Here is a 5,975-nt window from a genome sequence, read left to right as displayed (position 1 = left end):
ACACAGATCAAAGCAGAGAGCAACTCCGAAATGGAGTGGATTTTTTAAAACATCAACAGCTGCAAGGTGAATCTTAGGTCCAGTGTGAACACCACTAAACATTATTTAAACACACCTATGTAAGGCTGAACGAATTATTACATTATGGCGTAACAATCTAATACATGTTAAATGATCCTTATCTCTTTAATCTGACAACCTCCTTTCTTTCAGATACAGTGATCTCCAATAGAATCATGCCTCTTTAAAAACAACTTTTACTCTATTTCCTATAACCCCAAATGTTGGATTCTCCCTTTTTGTTCTTCATAGTTTTGAAAAGGCTTGGCATCCCTTATTACTGACCTCAGCAAAACTAAAAATACACACTGCAACTATATACTTCATAAGCAAAAAGCTTAATATCATGGCCTAGATACATTTCACAGCTCTAGGTCAAAGCTCCGAATGCACGGGTGTTGGTGGACTGGGTAATCCATCTTGATTGTAAGACGCCCTCTTCAATCAAACAGTGGTTTACTTCTTGTTTCTTAAGTGGCTTCCTTGTACAATACACTTAGCCGTAAATGAAACAAATAGTCTCTCTTTTCTGCTCTTAACTCTCTTCCATGAAAACCTTGGGAGAAAATAACAGATAATTGCTTCAAAATGTGATTTGAAAGTTCCAACATGGTGCATTTCGCTCAATCCATCTTTTTCTCCATCTTATTGTGTTTTTAACATTTCTGTGCTATTTATAGTTCTCAGAAGGTGAAGATATGTAAATGCTAAAGCACCATTTGTTCTTGGGCACAATCAGCTGCAGAGAAACTCTGAAATATCACAAGATCTGTTCTTGTGAGATTTCCATTCTCATGCTGTCAAAACAAAAAGATAAGCAGGCAAGTCTCTTTCTTTTTGCAAAGTTGATGAATGTAACACTGTCATCGATTGCTGGTTGCCTACTTGGAAGAAGGCCTGGGACAAAAAAGAAACAGGGGTGTCTGTGTGGTGGCTCTTATAGATGAATGTGGTATGTCTTCAAACTCCAGAAGAGCAAATGTCATATATATCTTTGTAAACTATTTATACCTGGGCATTTACCTAACACAGCCCCCATACCCCACAAAATATGTCTTCCAGAGATAGGATCTATGGCTTACATAATGGACTGCCTTACCCCATATATCTCTTCACAGCAAGGGTGTCCTTAAATGGGCCGCTGCTGAGAGAGTCACATGCCCCAGAGGTGTGCTTTTAGCGTTGCAGCTCCTGTCCTCTGGAATCAATTACTAGCCCAAACTTGACAGCTGTCCTGCATCATGATGCTTACGCACTTACCAAATACATTTTTGTTTAAGAAAGAGATCGTTGAAGTATATTTACAAAATATCAATTGTACATCTGATGAATAGTTTTATTGTTTATAAAGTTTATAGGAATGGTCTTAACATTTTTCAATGCATTTGTATCATGTTGTACACTGCTTTGATGATCTTGCGCTGTTCAGCAGTTTATAAATATGTAAAATAAGTAAATGAAAAATTGATGGTCTCATATTTGAGGGGAAATAGCTAGGTGATGCTACTGTATCTTGTTGCTTGCAAAGTTATTTTGGCAGGGTTAGCTACAATACGTCCATTTTCCAGCTCCTGAACTGCTACTTCTTCTCACAGTGATTTCCTTCCTAATCTGCTTTGTCCTCAGTTGATCACCTGCAAGCTTGATAATTTGCAGTGTTGCTTCCTTCTAGCTCATGGTTTTTTGTGCCTTCCTCTTAGTCCTGATCACTCTCTGAATCTCCCAGGTGCTTGTTGATCATTCCCAGCTGTTCACCAAACTCATGATACAATGTGCCCTTTGTGCCCCTTCAGCGCACTCATGCAGAGCGTGTAAGACTGAAGACAAGCAGAAGAGTTTCCCCTGCATTTTCCAAATCAAAAATCTTCCATGCTGTTGAAGGATGTTGAAAGCCAGGACCTCCAGCATTCTGAAATGCTAGTGGTTCAACACACAGGGTCAGCTAGACATCCATGGCTTTGTCATCTTAATCCATGGATGAGAAGATGGCGTCGGAAGGAGAGGTTTGAAATTGTTGGGCACTGTGGAACATTTTGGGACAAGCCAAGCCTGTACAAAAGGGACAGGCTCCACTTAATCCAAGATGGAACCAGAGTTGGCACTTAAAATCAAAAAAGTGGCAGAACAGCTTTTCTTTTTTTCTTTTTTCTTTTTTCTTATCATTTTATGATTTTCAGTTTTATACATTTCAACAATTTTACAATCATTTTAATATTTCAAAACTCAGTTTCCTTCCCTCTCTTTCTACAGTTCCTTAAATTTATTTTTTACATTTTCTGCATATTCCAAATTAACTTAATTTACTCCTTTATTCATCTACTTTTAAATATATACTCTTATAAAACCACAGATTATTACAACCATCTTGCCAATGTTCTTATCTGTTTACAGTTTATTTATAAATATTCAATAAAGCAGTTTTTATAAAAAGTTTGTTATCTTGATTTCTTATTTTTCCTGTAAGTTTCGCCATTTCTGCATATTCCACAGGTTTTTGTATCCATTTTTTCACTGGGACTTATTTTTTCCATTTTTGGGCAAGTAGCATTCTTGCCACTGTAGTCGCATACATGAATAATTTTCTATATAGTTTGGGTAGTTCTGTCCCTATAATTCCCAAAAGGAAAGCATCTTGATTTTTTTTTAACATAAGTTATTTTAAACATCTTTTTCAATTCATTATATACCAATTCCCAGTAAGCTTTAAACTTACTACAAGACCACCACATATGATAAAAATAACCTTCTTTCTCTTTACATTTCCAACACTTATTTGATTTTCATTCATACATTTTTGCCAATTATTAGTTGTTAGGTACCAATGATATAACAATTCCATATATTTTTTCTTAGACCATAACATGCAGTAAATTTTATATCCATATTCCACAATCGTTCCCATGCTTCCATAGCTATATTATGACCAATATCTATTTCCCAATGTATCATTGAGGATTTTACTTGCTCATCCTTTGTCTCCCATTCCAATAATATCTTATACATTTTAGACAGCATTTTTACATTACATTCCAACAGATCTCTCTCCAGTTGTGTTATTTGTTCCCGGCCTTTTGGCTAAGATCAAGTGTTGAGGGCAGAGCAGCTTTTCAACTGATTCCAGTGAGGAGTCGAGGGACACTGTAAGAACAGAAAGCGGTACTAGATAGTCCACTGGCCTGATACAACAGAACGATTCTAAAGTTCTTATATTCCTGCCATAGGAAGTAATGGATAACATTAGGCTTGCCAATTGCCCTTTTTGTTATAATTCCTAGTGACCCCAAACTCATAAAAGAATAAATGCATCTTTTTTTCAAGAACCAGCCACTAGAAAGCATTTAAATAAATAAATAAAGATGAAGCTTGAATAATGGAGCAATGCTTCTCTATGCCTTTTGTTCATTTTATTGGATGGCTCATCTACATATATGTTCAGTTATGTGCACATATTTTTAATCTCAGTTCAAACAAATGAGGACTGACTGCATGCATGCACACAGATGTACACTCAAGAGTATAAAGAGAACTCTGAATTGAGGCACGGATGCTGAATTGAATAAAAATTCAAATCCTCTGCATGCAATTTAGGACTAGTTTGTGTAAGAAAGTCTTGCCCGGTGTTGATGGAAATGGTTCTAAATGCTCCTGCCAATGATATAATCACGGCAATAGTGCAATTAACTGCCTACAGATGCATCATATGTGTTTTCAGGCACGTGTAAATGGGCATTTTGTATCACTTGGTTTGAGTCCTACTCAAATGAATCTGCCATTAAAAAAGTCAATATTTATAAATACTTCATACACAGGCAAATCCAAAGCCCAGTTAAACTGAAGCATTTATATCCAGTACAATATAAATCTTTCCGCTCAGTAGGATATAGCTTGCAAGCCATATCCTATTGGTCAACAAACAATGGGTCGAATTACTATGGATTATACCCTTAATGTGATTGAAGGCACCTACTGTGGTTTCACTAGGCTGAAAACTGGTGGATCCAGGTAAGCCTCACAGCAGGCAGTAGAAAGAAAAGCCACACAGCAAGAAATATAATCCACAATGAGGTCTTCAAAAAGCAGATTGCAGAAACACAAGGCAATGGTATTTGGACAGAATTGCCAGGGGAAATGGAGTGTATATTCAGAGGATCGGAATAACTATATAGAACTTTCAGAGCATAAGATAGACTTCACTTAAAGATGAATGTTGAACATGCTGTATCAGTAATATGCTTTTAGCTGCATGAATCAGTCCGGAGTAAAATAGGCTAGAGGTTGGGAGCAGAAAAAGATGATTCCATAGTTTAACTATGCACTGTGTCACAAAGTCATTTCTTTTTTCTCTCCTGAATCATCCAACATTCGGTTTCATCGGATATTCAGGAATTCTAGTGTTATGAGGGCAGCAAAGCTTTTTTATCTCCACTGTCTCCACACCATGCATGGCTTTTTTATACACCTCCATCATGCCACCTCTTACATGCTTTTCTCTAAAATAAAAAGCCCCAATTTTGCAGCATTTTCTCATGGGGGGGGGTTGTTCCACCCCTTGATCATTTAAGTTGTCTTTTTCTAGCTCTAGAATGACCCTTTTGAGGTGAGGCAACCATATGGTGGTCACACCATAGAATTGTATAATGACATTATTATTTATTTTTATTTAATAAATATTATGATATTAGAAATTTTCTTTTCCTTTCCTTTCCTCAGGATCCCTTGCATGGCATTTGTCATTTTCATAGCTGCCACATACAGATCGATATCTTCCTCAAGCTATCCATTATGACCCCAAATGACATCAGTTTTGTCTTTTGTTTTAACATGTCCTTAACTATTATGGTTAAAGAGTACATTTTGCTTAAACTCAGGCCTGCTGTACACATGGAACAGACGATCCCTGCAGTGGTGGAGAGGATTGTACAGCTTTTGCCTGTAGGTGGGGGAATGCCAATTTTGAATGCTTTCCATGTAAAACAAAAACTCAGAAGGAACATAAACCTAACCCATTGGAGATACGCGTTCTACTTTACTATTTAGATTAGTTCTAGATAAGTATTAGAATTTTTTAATTTGAACTACAATTCTGTTTGCACAGAGCTTTTTCCACACAGAGGAACAAGATTCAAGCAGGGCTAGCTCAAGGCATTTTGCTGCCTCTCCCCATTCCTGATACCAGACTGGCAGATATGAATCTTCCTTCAACAGTTTCAACAGGGCAGTGTTGTCCATTACACCTGAAAACAGCAAGCTAACTTAAGGCAGACCTCATGGTGTATGCACAGCTCTGTGCTCCGAAACCTCCCTGCTGCCCCCTACCTCTCAACATCTGTCGCCTAAGGCAGCTGCTTCACTCTCCCTAAGGTACAGCTGGCCTGCATTCAAATGCATTGTTAAACACAACTCTCAATCTTTGCTGAGTGGTAACAAGTTTCTAGAGGGTTCCGGGCACTCCCTGGGGGATGTGTTTCCATTGGAAAACCAAGGCACAGTAGAGTCTGCAGTTTCTTAAAAATATGGCTTATTAACACATATTTACACCAAGAATCCTTCAGTGGAGGGGGGTGCAGAACCTTACACCCCAAGAGTGTCTCTCGTTGTTCCCCTCATAGCTGCAGCAAGCTTGGATCCATAGCAGCAGCCAGTCATGGCCCTTGGTCTCTGGGTGCAGCCAGCATCGCCTGGAGTTCTGCCTACTTCCTCCTTCTTGTTCCCTTGCCTATCACCTCTGTGTAAAAGGACAACTTTTGTTGTGTGTGACATTATGCCCATGTTGCCCTGGCAACCTTCCCCATGGTTACTGGTAGGGTCATTGTCATGTAGATGGCTTTTGCAATGGACTAAGGCAGTGTTAGGGACGCGGGTGGCGCTGTGGGTTAAAGCCTCAGCGCCTAGGGCTTGCCGATCGAAAGGTCGGC

At 38.6% G+C, this 5,975-nt stretch overlaps 1 long non-coding RNA gene across 1 annotated transcript; it reads right to left on the bottom strand.

The window, feature by feature from the left end:
- Positions 1 to 239: 239 nt before the first annotated feature.
- LOC309526903 lies at positions 240 to 5,771 on the bottom strand. The gene is made up of 2 exons (XR_014217020.1): positions 5,636 to 5,771; positions 240 to 616 (listed from the first exon to the last, which is right to left on the bottom strand). It is a non-coding gene; the product is annotated as an uncharacterized lncRNA (long non-coding RNA).
- Positions 5,772 to 5,975: the final 204 nt, after the last annotated feature.

This window comes from Podarcis vaucheri (assembly GCF_965113315.1).
Source record: "Podarcis vaucheri genome assembly, chromosome: 1".
NCBI lineage: Eukaryota > Metazoa > Chordata > Lepidosauria > Squamata > Lacertidae > Podarcis > Podarcis vaucheri.
This window is presented reverse-complemented; position numbering and strand designations above follow the sequence as displayed.